Source organism: Muntiacus reevesi, chromosome X (assembly GCF_963930625.1).
Source record: "Muntiacus reevesi chromosome X, mMunRee1.1, whole genome shotgun sequence".
Classification (NCBI taxonomy): Eukaryota; Metazoa; Chordata; class Mammalia; order Artiodactyla; family Cervidae; genus Muntiacus; species Muntiacus reevesi.
The window spans coordinates 92320403-92336840 of record NC_089271.1 but is presented as its reverse complement, the minus strand read 5'-3'; the positions used below and the strand labels follow the sequence as shown (position 1 = coordinate 92336840).

General features: G+C 37.0%; 1 non-coding gene across 1 annotated transcript; it reads right to left on the bottom strand.

Moving 5' to 3' along the window:
- Positions 1 to 14829: 14829 nt before the first annotated feature.
- LOC136154873 (U6 spliceosomal RNA) lies at positions 14830 to 14936 on the bottom strand. Its single transcript, XR_010660579.1, has one exon. It is a non-coding gene; the product is annotated as a U6 spliceosomal RNA (small nuclear RNA).
- Positions 14937 to 16438: the final 1502 nt, after the last annotated feature.

Sequence of the window (16438 nt, the reverse complement as noted above, 5' to 3'; positions counted from 1 at the left end):
ACCCGTCAGAAATATAGTTTATTTCCCTAAGAGGAACTGGACTCAACTAAGTAAGTAAAGAGTTAAGTCCAAAAGAATATATATAAATCTCTTCTTCTGCTTATGAAATGACTGGATATTTGCTGCCTGAAATCCAACAAAAAAAGTTGACTATGAACATAAGCAAAATAGGTGACCATTTATGGACTGTGATTTTAAGGAGATCAAAAGCCATGAGGAAGTCCCTGAAATGCCTAGCATTAGTATTCTAAAATAATTTTAACTAAGTTAAATCATAATATTCCCAGGAAGTTACCACAATCTGGCCTTTATGATTTAACCAAACTCCTTTATTCAGGAAGTAAAGCACATTTACCAGGTACCACATTAACAAAGATATTGACTTAAGAAATTTTAGAGCTTAATGGGGGCCTTCGAGGTCATCAAAATTCAACCCCTTTATTTTACTTATGGGAAAACTGAGGCTCAGAAACAAAGTGACTTGTTCAAGGGACATGGAATACAAAAGTCTATACAGAAGCCTATGAGGCAATTGATGGATACATTTTCATGAAGGTGAAAAGAGACAAGAGACAGAAAATAGAAAGGAGTCTGGAATTCATGAGCACACTGGGTACACAGGAAATGCGTGGATTATGCTGAAGATAGGAGTAAGACTTAGATGAACACCAAGCAGAGGATCCAACAAGAGTAACTTCACCTATGAATAATTTTCTCAATATAAACAGCACTACTTAACAAAAACAGTAGCCTTTCCTCCATCTTTCACAGTGGTTAAAAACCGTTGAACATAATGTTGCCTGGGGCTTAAATCAGTTCATCTGATATATGAAGATCTAAAGGTTTAAGATTTCTCCCAAAGACTCAAATAAAGCCTCTAAGGACAAAGGCTCAAATTTGGGGAGTTCGTTTTGATTATCAGGGAGTGATCAATTGCATAAACTCATGGCAACAAAACAGACAAACAAAAAGTGCCTTGCTTCAAATCAAAATGTGTCTTTCCAAGGTCTCCAGCACTGTCTGGCAATATGTGTGGAGAAAATGCAGATCAGCTGTTCTCAAGCACTTTTAAATTCACAGATTTTAAAAAAATTACAAAAATATTCTACACACCTGCGTTTCCCCAAGCAGAAAAAACAAAAAGGAAATTTCTCCTTCAAGTTCTCTGGTCTTCTCAAAAGTTCTCTCATATAATGAAAAATAAAAGCCTAAATTATGACATGACCTTAAGTATTAGAACCAAAATATATAAAATTGTTCACTGATTATAATTATTATGTGATGGCCATTTTGTCTAACACAGTTGAAACCTACCTGGGAATTAAAATGTATTCATTAAAGAGAAATATAGAATATTAGTATAGAACTCAGAGTTCAACCATTGCACCAAACCTGACCATTTATCATTTCAGTTTAAAAACAGTAATGCTGCCAGTGGAAACAGAAAACAAGTTGTCAGCATTTTTCCTTGAGCATGATGGAACCACAAAGTCATAGACTAGGCAGTGAAATTTGTTTAAGAAGCTCAGTGTTTTAAGACAAGCCAGATTATTATGGGAGATATACTGTAAACTACTCATCTAATTTGTTTTGCACTGATGCCAATTCACATGAAATTAGTTTTATTAGGTTGGAATATCTGGGGTTTTTTTTCCCTTCCTTTCCCTTCCCTTTAATGTGAGCAAACCCAGTTCTGAGCCACATTGTGGAAGATGAGGGTCATTGATCTTTGTTTTTCAATTCCAGTTACAACCCAGAATGATTAAAAATGGTGAGGCCAAGGCTAGGTTTCATTTCTTTATTCATGGCAATTATTTAAACTTTTTCCTACTTCTCTACCATTGGCTTCCTTTCATCTTCTAAAACACGGAATGTTAGGATTGGAAGAGTCCTGAGAGATAATCTAATCCTCTTATTTGAAAGATGTGGGGAAACTGAGACTCAGAAAAGTTAAGTGAATTACTCAAAGGCAGAGAGCTAATTAGTGAGAGAGGCAAAAGTAGAATCCAGTTTTTCTGTTTGAACTCTCTTTCCACTCTTCTAATCATGCTCTCAGCAATTCATAAAATGGATCCTTAAGATACTTATCCATCCATCTATCTTTCAGGTGGAAGGCAATCAGTATCTTGCCAATTCATATAACTTTAAATCTTTTCAAACATCTTTATGTCACATGGATTCATCTGTTAAAATTTAAAACATTTAATCAAATATACTACATACACAAAGAGATAGGAATCAATTATGAAACTGCCTCTTCCACAACCACCACCACCACTTGCAGGAGAGATAACACTAGTCTGGAGTATAGAAACTTAACATACTTAAATTTGGCCTCTTTAAGTCCAAGCAAGTTGCGGATATTTTCTAGATACTGTAAGTCATTATTTGGATTCTACTGTTCTGATTGAGGGACTTCCCAGGTGGCATAGTGGTAAAGAACTTGTTTGCCAATGCAGGAGATGCAAGAGACATGGGCTCAATCCCTGGGTCAGGAAGATCCCCTTGAGGAGGGCATGGCAACCCATTCCAGTTGCCTGGTAAATCCCATGGGCAGAGGAGCCTAGCAGGCTATTACTTGTATTTTCTTCTCTGCTGTATAGGCAAAAATGTGGGCTCATCAAATTAATGTCCAACACTGAGCGTTACAGGGACTATTTTAAAGAATTTAACCATGAAATGTATACAAGGTAGGGTACTGTTAATTACTAGTCATGTCTGTTATTCAAAGATGGCTAACACATTCTTTCTTTGAAAATATCAAAGCCATTGTTCCAATTACTATTTTTTATTTCAAATATCGTTTATTTTCACATTAGAAAATGATTCAGACTTTTCACTGATTCAACAGTAGATAGATCTTCCAATTACTCTTGAATTACTGTGTTGTAACTGTACCTCAACAGTCCCTTCTCTCCCTGCCAAATAGCAACAATCTTAGACATTTTTAAGAAGTAGTTTCTCAACCTGACTAGCCACTTGGATTTTTCTACTCACAAGATATCAACAGGTTTGAAAGGCCAAAACAGTAAAGAGGAAGTTCAGCAGGTCAACAAGTCATTACATAGTTGTGGCTTTTAGGCAATCAGAAGTTGAAACGAGTCAATAGTGTGATGTAGCTTCTTAGAAAGCAAACTCCGTGTTAGAACAGAGCAATACAAATAGAATGCCCAGTTCAAGGGAGGAACTCGGCACTACTCTGACCACGTCTGGTAGACTGTTCATTTCTGGGCACCCACATTCTAATAGGAACTTTATCAGTCTGAAGAGATTTCAGAATAAGATAGTCCAGATGGTGAAGCTTCTAAAATCATGCCAGGGAGGGATGATTGAAGAAATTGGAAACATTTTTTTTTCTCTTTTCTTTTTCCTAAAAAAGGGAAAATTGAGCCAGAATATGACGTAGAAACAAAATTAGACATATTCAGTGTAATCCCAAGGGGAGAACCAAGATAATGAGTAGACGTCATGAGGAGGCAAATTTAGGCTTAGGATAAGAAAGCTCTAAGGATACAAAATACCCATAAACGGAATGAACTGCCTTGCAGAACAGTAAACTCTGCCATTGCAAACTGTCAGGCTGGGAGAACGCAGAAAGGATTTCTACCTTATGCGTGAGGTTAAATAACTTGATATCTAAGAATATTCTCTACTGGGATCTAAGACTATAGATCTTATGACTCTATGTTCAGATAGAAATATCCATCTAGCTGATCCATCTTCTAATTCACCCTGAACACTATTATTACTACACTATTGTCAAGCTAAACTTTCAACACAATGTTTATTTACTACTTCCCACTACCCTCTCCTCTCTTCTCTCTCACACACATTCACATAATTGTTTAGACATGGATGGAGTTCAGTGTGTACCAGGCACTGCTCTGACTGCTATATGTACACACATACAAACGCACTTTATGTATGACTGAATTTTACCTCTTGCATTGAGCCCAAGTCTCTTTTCTGACACTTTGCACCTCCTATAACCTGAACTGCTTCTTCTTGGCAACCTTATTCCTCCCTCCTCAAAATACTTTCTCATCTATTGAAAACTTCCTAGCTGAGTCAAACTCATTTTATCCCATGCCTTTGTATGTACTGTGTTTCCTCCTGAAATTCTTTTAATCTTTCCCTCCATAAAATTAAATGATATTCATGTTTCAGAGCCAAGTTCTAGCTCATCTTTTACCTGACACTTTCTCTGGTTATTACAGTCCCCTGAGTCTCTTGTTTCTTTGAATTTGTAAATACATCACTGTCTTATTTTCAATATTTAATTTTATGTAATCCACAATTTCCAAATGAGGAAATGGTATTGCCCCCAAACAAAGTGACTTGTCTAAGCTAATCCAGCATGTTAGTATCAGAGCCATAAAAAGAACTCAAGCATCTGTTTTTGGTTTGGGTGCTTTAGTGTGTCATTGGTTTTATGTCTGTTTATTGAATCTTCTCACATGGACTCTATACTTATGGAGGATAAGGAGTGCTTCATATTTAAATTTTTCTTTGTGCTTCATATTTAAATTTCAGAGGAATTGCCACTTTATTAGGCATATAATTGATGCTCATTAAGCTCTTGTTGATTGACTCTACCAGGAAAGTCTTATTGAGTACTCTCTCTGACAGGCACTGTTCTAGTCGCCAGGTTACTAAAGTAAACAAAACAAATACAAGTGCCTGCCTCCATAGCACATACATTTTAAGTGGATGGCCAATAAACTCCCAGTACAGGAGGATTTGTTGAAACAATCTGACTTGCCCTTTCATAAAACTTCCTTGCATGCATGCTGTCATTTCTGACTCTTTACGACCCCATGTCATATAGCCTGCCAGGCTCTTCCATCTATGGGATTCTCCAGGCAAGAATACTGGAGTGGGTCACCACGCCTTCCGTCAAGGGATCTTCCCAACCGAGGGACTGAACTCCGATCTGTTGCATCTCCTGCACCACAGGTGGATTCTTTACCACTGAGCCGCTGGGGAAGCCCAACAAAACTACACACTGCCAGATGTTGACTTGAACTATACAACACAGATCTTACCACTTGGAACAATCTTGAAAACTGAATTCTTCTCCCTGTATTTTAATGCACCTATTAGAAGGGCCGTCTGTCATGCTTGTGTGAATGAAAGTAAGTCCTAGAAGCTTCCAGTTTTGTCCTGTATATACTGTATATTCAATATATCTAGATCCAAACTAAACTGACCACCACTAAGAAAAGAATGCTTGAATTTGGCTGTCCAAAGTCACATTTGTCCAATGATTTCTGTTTTTTGGTTTTATACCTTAAATTGAAAAGTCCAATCTCTAGGAGTCAGAGATATCATTTTATGTAACTAAAGTTCAGAATTACTAGTCAACATGAAAATTCAAGTCAATCAGTAGATACTGAGTATTATATGCTGAACATTGTGCACATAAAGTTTAAATCATGGTCCTTGCTTTTTTCATGCTAGACAAGAAATAAAATGTACCAAGTACAAAATATAAGCACTTCATGTATAACCCTGCCCCACCTCACCAAGGCAAACATATGCATAATGTACAGTATTGGGGAAGGGGATAATTTAAGGGCAGAAATTAGAGATCCAAGGTTACAAAATCTGAAAATGCCCTAATTCTGACATTGTACATCGATGGATGAAACTATTTCTGAGAGAGTAGCCTAATAAGTTGAAGAAACTCTTTTTCTTCCCACTTTTTACTTCCCCCACAGACCAATGCAGACTATGGAATGCAAGTCCACAAACCGCCACATCTCCACTCTTTACCTTGTGAGGAGGCCAAAAATGTTTAGCTATGTCAGTGGGTCCAATAGCCAAACCTCATATTTTTATGCATAAATAATTGGGAGTATGTGTAACACTCTGTCCTCAGGGTTTTCAGGGACTGGGAGGGTGTAAATCATCTTAGAGTGCTGAATAAATGCAGATTGATAAAGAAATGTACACAGGTTTACACATATAAATTCACAGATATTAATATGCTGGAACATTTTCCTCAGCAACCTACAAATAACAGCTGGACCTCAAATATTTGAAAAAGATTTATAAGTCCAGCAACAGTTCCTTTGCTGTTTCTCCTTTAGGAGCTACAACTGGTGATTTTTATGTGACTTCTAACAGGTCAGCTAGTAGTCTGTAAGTTCCAGCAGCTTGAACAAGGAGACTCAAACTCTAGGTGCAGAATCCCAAAAAACAGTTGTTTTACAATCTAGAAAGTTCTAATGTCATCTCATGAGAACTCCTCAAAGAAAGAGAAAGCTCCTCTTGAGAAGAAACTCCTTTTCAGGCCAGAGATACTTATTTTATTCTCTGAAGAAGTCTCTCAATGCAGATTTGCCTAGGTTTGTATGAATTGATAGTTCTGAACATATTTTTGACTCATAGACCATGTTGAGAATCTGGTGAAATTTATGGATCCTATTCCTCAAAAAAATGTACCATATACAAATATACATAATTTTGCTCAGCTCACAAATCTGAGACGATTGGCCTGTTTCCAGAAGCCCATCTATGTGTGCCATTCAGGGCCAGTGGTCCCCCAAATAAGACTGTCTTCCTCTAAAAGCTGAAAATTAAACATGGGAAGGCTGAGATGCATAATAAGAGAAAAGGTAGGGGGTATAGCATGACACTTTCAAATAAAGCAAAAATGCAAAGAATATAAGTAGTCTAGAGTTAGAGCTATGACAGTCCCATTCCAGGAAGAAAACAAAAAATAATGCAAGTTGTTGTCACAAAAATTAAACTTTTTTCCTTTACAAAAATAAAAGGAGAATAAGCTTAAAGATATTCTTGCAGAATGTAGAAACTGTGACCCTTGGCTGCTATCATTTTTTTTCTATTTTTCTTGCCAAATAACTGTTATGAAAGAATATCTCCAGGCATTTGCTCTACCCTGAGGGTTAAAAGCATGTACAGGATGGAAACTGGCAGAGTGCTGAGGTTGGCAGACTCATCTGCCTCGCTAAAGCTTCTAGAGACTTTCAAGGGCTCTAGGGATGAGGGAGTTGTCATTTTTCAGAGAAATTCAAGTCACAAAAGAAGTTTCCAAGTCTTCAGAACAATTGAGCCATGGCAGCAGATACAAGTAGAAAAAAAATCTTAAGTGTAGATCCCATGATCTCAGAACGCTGTATTTTACATTAAGAGCATCTACAGGAAATACTCTTGCCAGTACAAATAATCAGAAACTTTTCTGAACTGGAGAAGCTGGGAAGAAAACAGCAGAGATATTATATCTTGGGAGAAGATAGATGATTGAGGCTTTGAGACAGGATTTCTTGAAGCTAAAATTCTCAAAAAGAATTCTATAGCAGCTGAGATCACTCTCAGATGTTACTAGATTTCCAAGGATCTTTTCATTTTTTTCTTGCCTCCAAGGAAAGCAATATCATACTCTCTTTTGCATAATTAAATGACTTTTAACATATGTTTATTAATTCCTCTTAAAGGTTCTGCAATTTACCAGGCAGAAAGAACATAGAGAGTATAATGGATAAGGTTCCTGTCCTTAAGGAGCTCAGTCTAGTGGGGAAAGTTAGAAACTCAAGCATGTAATTATAATTACCTGTCCTAAGTAGACTAGTGGAAGTATGTACAACATACTAGTTTTCCTTTCTGCTATTCCACTAAGTCTTCTTGAGGAGGTGATACTTTGACATAGGTTTCAAAAGAAGAGTAAAAGTTTGCTAGGTAACCAAGGAGAAGAAGAGCATTCCAAAGAAAATGTACAGAAAATACAAAGAGAAAAACAAATGAAATAACATTCATATCTGGAGAAGTACAAACAAGAATTGTTACTGGAGCACAATATGCAACAAGTTAATTGATTTCCAATGGCCATGATCTATGACACCCAAAAGATAGATAATCATGAATTAGGTTGACCCAGATGAGTTTAAGAGTCATTTAACTGGACAATGGGACTCTCAACTGGCTAATATTGTTTTGTAAAAAATATTTATGCTTATCTCAGAGAGGTCTTTTTCTGAATCTTCTACCCTCTAAAACCCAATTAACTTCAGAGTGGAAAATGTGAACCTCACTGCTGTAACACACATTTCCACGAAAGCAACATGAATGTGATGGCTTACTGTCTTCTAAAGAAGCCAGTAAAGTTCTTTCATTAACCCAATAAGATAAAACTTTTTAAAAACATTTTTGTGGTGAAATTCATGCAACATAAAATTAACCGTTTAAAATGTACAATTAAGTGGCATTTAGTACATTTAAAACTCCAATACTTTGACCACCTCATGCAAAGAGTTGGTTCATTGGAAAAGACCCTGATGCTGGGAGGGATTGGGTGCAGGAGGAGAAGGGGATGACAGAGGATGAGATGGCTGGATGGCATCACCGACTCGATGGGCATGAGTTTGTGTAAGCTCTGGGAGTTGGTGATGGACAGGGAGACCTGGAGTGCTGCGATTCATGGGGTCACAAAGAGTCGGACACGACTGAGCGGCTGAACTGAATTGAACTGAACAATATTATATGTGTGACCAATACCTCTATTTAGCTCCAAAACATTTTCGTCACACCAAAAGAAAACTCAATATCCATTAAGCAATCACTATTTCTTCCCTCCTCCCCTCAGCCCTTGACAACTACCAATCTACTTCCTGACTCTGTATTTTCCTATTCTGGATATTTGATACAAATGGAACCATTCAATATGTGATTTTTTGTGGCTGGCATAATCTACTTTGCATCACATAGTTGAGGTTCATTGATATTGTACCACAAACCAGCACTTCAGTTCTTTTTACAGTTGAATAATATTCCATTATATAGAATATAAGGATATATGTTTAATTTATCTTCTCATAAGCTGATGGACATTTGCTTTGGGTGGTTTCCACATGTTGGTTATTGTGAATAGCATGGCTATGTACATTCAAGTAGTCTTTTTTTTACATGCATTTTCAATTTCTTCAGGTATATACCTAGGAATGGAATTGCTGGGATATATTTTCTTTCTAAGATTAACTTTTTGAGGAACTGCTAAACTGTTTTCCTGAAGTGCATCACTTTATATTCCTATCAGCAATGTGTAAAGGTTCCATTTTCACCAATGGAACCAACTGGTGAACCAATGCTCACCAACATTTATTATTTTCAGGTTTTTTTTTTAAGTTGCTACCATCCAAGTGAGTGTGAATAAGGTAGATTTGCCACAATAAAAACAGGGAGAAAGAAATTGACTTTAAATACACTTAGGCAGGCTATCGCATCGACTAGTGGAAAATTAATTAGTCTTTAGATTAGGGCATTAAAATATGTGGACAGTTAGCATCATTGGTTAAAAATCATGATCATCAATAAGTCACATGTATTATGTTCTTTTAAAAAAAAAATCTCTGTTACTTCATTCTGGAGATAAAGAGTTATGCCAAGAGAACACACTGCTCATAGCAAACACCCTCTTCCAACAGCACAAGAGAACACTCTACACATGGACATCACCAGATGGTCAATACCAAAATCAGCTTAATTATATTCTTTTCAGCCAAAGATGGAGAAGCTCTATACAGTCACCAAAAACAAGACAAGGAGCTGATTGTAGCTCAGATCATGAACTCCTTATTGCCAAATTCAGACTTAAATCGAAGAAAGTAAGGAAAGCCACTCGATCATTCAGGTATGACCTAAATCAAATCCCTTATGACTATACAGTGGAACTGAGAAGTGGATTTAAGGGACTAGATCTGATAGAGTGCCTGATGAACTATGGATGGAGGTTCAAGACACTGTATAGGAGACAGGGATCAACACCATCCCCAAGAGAAAGAAATGCAAAAAAGAAAAATGGCTGTCTGAGGAGGCCTTACAAATAGCTTTGAAAAGAAGAGAAGTGAAAAACAAAAGAGAAAAGGAAAGATATACCCATTTGAATGCAGAGTTCCAAAGAATAGCAAGGAGAGATTTAAAAAAAAGCCTTCCTCAGTGGTCAGCGCAAAGAAACAGAAGAAAGCAATAGAATGGGAAAGACTAGAGATCACTTCAAGGAAATTAGAGATACCAAGGGAACATTTCATGCAAAGAAGGGCTCAATAAATGACAGAAATGGTATGGACCTGACAGAAGCAGATGATATTAAGAAGAGGTGGCAAGAATACACAGAACTGTACAGATCTTCACAAACCAGATAATCACGATGGTGTGGTAACTCACCTAGAACCAGACATCCTGGAATGTGAAATCAAGTGGGCCTTAGGAAGCATCACTATGAACAAAGCTAGTGGAGGTGATGGCATTCCAGTTGACCTTTTTCAAATCCTAAAAGATGATGCTGTGAAAGTGCTGCATTCTATATACCAGCAAATTTGGAAAACTCAGCAGTGGCCACAGGACTGGAAAAGGTCAGTTTTCATTCCAATCCCTAAGAAAGGCAAAGCCAAAGAATGCTCAAACTACCACACAATTGCACTCATCTCACACACTAGTAAAGTAATGCTCAAAATTCTCCAAGCCAGGCTTCAGCAATACATGAACCATGAACTTCCAGATGTTCAAGCTGGTTTTAGAAAAGGCAGAGGAACCAGAGATCAAAATGCCAACATCTACTGGATCATCAAAAAAGCAAGAGAGTTCCAGAAAAACATATATTTCTTCTTTTTTGACTATGCCAAAGCCTTTGACTGTGTGGATCACCTCAAACTGTGGAAAATTCTGAAAGAGATGGGAATACCAGACTACCTGACCTGCCTCTTGAGTAACCTATATGCAGTGGAAGACTTTATTTATTGGGCTCCAAAATCACTGCAAATGGTGACTGCAGCAATGAAATTAAAAGATGCTTGTTCCTTGGAAGAAAAGTTATGACCAACCTAGACAGCATATTTAAAAGCAGAGACATTATTTTGTCAACAAAGGTCCGTCTAGTCAAGGTTATGGTTTTTCCAGTAGTCATGTACTATAAAGAAAGCTGAGCACCAAAGAATTGATGCTTTTGAACTGTGGTGAGGGAGAAGACTCTTGAGAGTCCCTTGGATTGCAAGGAGAATCAACTATTCCATCCTAAAGGAAATCAGTCCTGAATGTTCATTGGAAGGACTGACGTTGAAGCTGAAACTACAATACTTTGACCACCTGATCTGAAGAGCTGACTCATTTGAACAGACCCTGATGCTGGGAAAGATTGAAGGCGAGAGGAGAAGGGGACGACAGAGGATGAGATGGCTGGATGGCATCACCAACTCGATGGACATAAGTTTAAGTAAACTCCGGGAGTTGGTAATGGACAGGGAGGCCTGGTATGCTGCAGTCAATGGGATCACAAAGAGTCAGACACGACTGAGTGACTAAACTGAACTGGAGATAAAGACACATATATTACATTTGTATATAGGTATACACACTCATTCTTAACCCAAATACTCAAGAGGAGAATAGATAAATTGTATAAATATACCCAGATACACAACTAGAAAAAGAAAAAGAAACACAAAAATATCATGATGACAAGTTAGAACATCTTTATCCTTTATGAAGAATATACTTCATTAATTTTAAAGCCTATAGATGTTATTTGCTCTATCAAAACCTCATTTTTATAAAATATCTGAGCCTGTTAAACTCTGGGGCCAACTCAGGATTTCTTTATCATCAATTGGAGCTACAATAATTTTCCAGTGATTTCAATTCTAAGCACACTCCTGAGGGAACTAAGCTACTTGGGTGGGGTGGAGAGCAAAGAGCTTTGTATAAAAATTTTAGTATTGAGGAGTCTCTGGCAAGCCAAACATCTGGATGAGTAGCATAGAGAAATTCACAAGGACCTGGGGCCAGATTCTATGAATATCTCTTACTTCCAGAAAACCAGGCCAGCAAATATTTGCCAAAATTAATTATCCCACAGATAAGCCCCACAGCCAAAAGCACATAAAATCCAGAGAGACCAACATTTGAGCACCATTTTCTTCTTAAACACATATATTGTACAAGTTGTAAATGATACCAAAGGTCAGCTACTGAAGAAACTTCTAGATATTTAGGTCTTTCCATAAGTTCAGGTATACAAATCCATCTTATTAGTCTGCCTTAGTACCTGAGTATTTCAACATCGGAGTCATTCTTTCAGGTTTAGGCACTGTCTCCAGAGTACCTAGAGCTGATACATTAATTTAAAAAGGTCATGATCAGCTCGAAAATTTTGCCCTAGAGAAATGTATTTATAATAACATTTTAAGTAACATACTTGAATTTATATATTATTTATTTTTGTGGAACACTATGATAAATATTTTAGGTGTGTTTTCTCATTTAATTTATACTATGAGGAGGGTAATATAATTATTTCTCTCCCCAATGGGGAGATTGAGCCTCCAAGATTGTAAGGCACTTGGGTAAGTTAATACATTTTGCCAGTGATAAAATCAAAACTCATTATATATATAAAAATTCTTATTTAAGTAAGAAGAAACATATAGAAATCTCCATTTTTAAAACCAATGGATAGAATTAGGGGTGAATATTGCTATGGCAAAATTAATTTTTCCCATTACAAAAAAGATTCAATATTCTTTAGAGAACCCAGTATATTTAAACGTTAAGTGGCAGAGTGCTGGGAATAGCGTTTAGTTGAGAAAAAAATTAGCTAAACCAAAAAAATTTAGCTAAACCATTAAAATCTTTTTGAAATTAGACTGTATATTCCTAAAGAACTTCATCACAAGGTATATCATATTCATTCTTCCTTGATACTTGGAGTAGAAACAAAACTAGAATTTATTTTCCTAAATTATTGAGGTATAATTGGCATGTAACATTTTATTAGTTTCAGTGTACTTGATTTGATATTTATATATGTTGTGAAATGATCACCAGAAGTCTAATAAACATCTGTCACTATATGCAGTTTTATTATTTTTATTGTGATGAGAACTTTGAGAATCTATTCTCTTAGCAACTTTAAAATATGCAATACCATGTTTTTAATTATAGTCACTCTGTTGTTGTTTAGTTGCTAAGTCATATCCAGCTCTTTTGTGACCCCATGGACTGTAGCCCACCTGGATTTTCTGTCCATAGGATTTCTCAGGCAAGAATACTGGTGTGGGTTGCCATCTCCTTCTCCAGGGGGTCTTCATGACCCAGGGATCAAACCTGCATCCCCTGCTTGGCAGGCGGATTATTTATCACTGTGCCACCAGGTGTACATTAAATCCACAAGATTTGCTTATTTTTAACTTGAAATTTGCACCCTTTGACCCTCTTTATCCATTTAATACATGCCAGGCCTCTGGCAACCACCAATCTGTTTCCTGTATTTTTGAACTTTTTTTTTTTAAGGTTCCACATATAAGTGAGATTATATGGTATTTGTCTTCCTCCATCTGACTTATTTCATTTAGCATAATGACCTTAAGGTCCATCCATGTGGAGAATCCCAGGGACGGTGGAGCTTGGTGGGCTGCAGTCTATGGGGTCGCACAGAGTCGGACACGACTGAAGTGACTTAGCAGCAGCATGTTGATACCAATGGCAAGATTTCATTCTTTTTATGGCTTAATACAATTTTTTTGTGTATGTGTGTAAGATTTTCTTTATCCATTCTTCTATCCATGGACATTTAAGCTATTTCTGTATCTTTACCATTGTAAGGTAAAGGAGGATGAACATATCTTTGAGTTAATGTTTTCATTTTCTTCTGATACTCAGATGTGCAATTTCTGGATCATATGGTAGACTACCATATGATACTTTCTGGAATTCACATATGCCACTCACAATTTATCCCTGTCTCAATTACCTATTGCTGCACTTTTGGGGAATGTCCATACTGCTCTCCATAATGGCTCCACAAATTTACATTCCAATCTCCAGTGCACCTAGACGTGAACTTGAGCAAACTTCAGGAGATGGGAGGGACAGGGAAGCCTGGCATGCTGCAGTTCGTGGGGTTGTGAAGAGTTGGACAAGTATGGCAAGTAAACAACTTCAGTGCACAAGGGTTCTCCATATCATTGCCAACATGTTATTTGTTGTATTTTTGTTGATAGCCATTGTGAGAGATGTAAGGAAATATCTCATTGTGGTTTCAATTTGCATTTCTCTGATGAGTTATATAGAGCATTTTTTCATGTACCTGTTAGCCATCTGAAAGTATTCTTTGGTAAAATGTTCATTTGGATCCTCTACCCATTTTAAAATCAGTTTGAGTTTTTTTCTATTGAGTTGTGTTCTATTGAGCTTCTATTGAGATGGCATCCGGTCCCATCACTTCATGGCAAATAGATGGGGAAACAGTGGCTGACTTTACTTTTCTGGGCTCCAAAATCACTGCAGATGGTGATTGCAGTCATGAAATTAAAAGACGCTTATTCCTTGGAAGGAAAGTCATGACCAACCTAGACAGCATATTATTTTCTTTTAATTTTGCAGGACTGCATTTTATTATACAGCTCACCAAGTTTAAACATTTAGAAAATAAGACAACTTTCTCAAATCACTCATAATCTATTGCCAGAGATAGTTGTTGGTAACATTATAGATATATCCTTTTATATCTTTTCAGCCATATACATTTTAAAATGGAATAATTTGATATATACTTTAATTATGGTAAGATGCACATAACACAAAGTTTTCCATTTTAACCATTTTTAAGCATACAGTTCTGTGGCACTAAGTACATTCACATTTTTGTGCAACCATCACCTCTAGAAATTTTTCATCTTCCCTAACTGTAACCGTGTACACAGGGGATCCTCTGGCAGTCCAGTGGTTAGCATTTTCACTGCCAAGTCCTGGGTTCAACCTCTTGTTGGGGAACTAAGATCTCACATACCACCGACTCAGCCATAAAATCCCACATGAAAAGATATGGAACGCTTCACAAATTTGCATGTCATCCTTGCACAGGGGCCATGCTAATCTTCTCTGTACGGTTCCAATTTTAGTATATGTGCTGCCAAAGCGAGCGCCTAGACAGTGTATTAAAAAACAGAGACAAAACCTTGTCAACAAAGGTCCATCTGGTCAAGGCTATGGTCTTTCCAGTGGTCATGTATGGATCTGAGAGCTGGACTGTGAAGAAAGCTGAGTGCTGAAGAATTGATGCTTTTGGACTGTGGTGTTGGAGAAGACTCTTGAGAGTCCCTTGGACTGCAAGGAGATCCAACCAGTCCATCCTAAAGGAGATCAGTCCTGGGTGTTCATTGGAAGGACTGATGTTGAAGTTGAAACTCCTATGCTTTGGCCACCAGACGTGACTCATTGGAAAAGACCCTGACGCTGGGAAAGATTGAGGGCAGGAGGAGAAAGGGACAACAGAGGATGAGACGGTAGGATGGCATCACCGACTCGATGGACATGGGTTTGGGTGGACTCTGGGAGTTGGTGATGAACAGGGAGGCCTGGCGTGCTGTGGTTCATGGGGATGCAAAGAGTCAGACATGACTGAGCAACTGAACTGAACTGAGTTTTTTTCTATTGAGTTGCATGAGTTCTTTGTATAGTTTGGATATTAACCCTTTATCAGACTTACAAATTACAAATATTTTCTACTTAGGTCGCCTTTTTGTTGATTATTCCTTTGCTGTTCAAAAGCTTTTTAGTTTGATGTCTTACCCATTTATTTTTACTTTTGTTCCCTTTGCTTTTGTTGTCAGTTTCAAAAAAGAAAAATCAGCACCAAGACTGATGTCAAGGAGTTTACTGCCTATATTTTCTTCTAGGAGTTTAAAGGTGTAAGGTCTTACATTCAAGTCTTTATTCCACTTCGAGTTGAGTTTTATATATGGCACCAAGTAGTGATCTACTTTTATTCTTTTCATGTGGCTCTCCAGTTATCCCATTCCCACTTATTTAAGAGACTGCCCTTTTCCCACTGTATATTCCTGGATCCTTTATCATAAATTGATCATATATATGTGGGTTTTTGTTTTCTTAGCACTCTGTTCTGTGCCACTGATTTATGTTTGTTTTTATGTCTAACCTATACTATTTTAATTACTATAGTTTATAGTATAGTTGAAATCAGGGTATGTGTGCCTCTAGCTCTGTTCTTCTTTCCTAAGAGTGCTTTAGATATTTGGGGCCTTCTGTGGTGCCATACAATTTTTAGAATTTTTTTTTCCATTTCTGTGAAAAAATGCCACTGGGGTTTTGATAGGAATTGCATTTAATCTGTAGATCCCTTTGGGTAGTATAGATATTTTAACAGTATTAATTCTTTCAATCCATGGGCATAGAATTTATTTCTATAATTTATTTGTATCTCCTTAAATTTCCTTCATTAATATCTTATATTTCAAAGTGTACAGGTCTTTTGCCTCAATGGTTATATATTCATAGGTATTTTATTCTTTTTGATCCAAAGAAAAAACTAATAGTATTTATTTAATATTTATCAGATGTTAAGAGTAGTATCAGGCACCACTGTTAGGACTGGATTTGTCTTCAAGTGACAGAAGACCCAAGAATA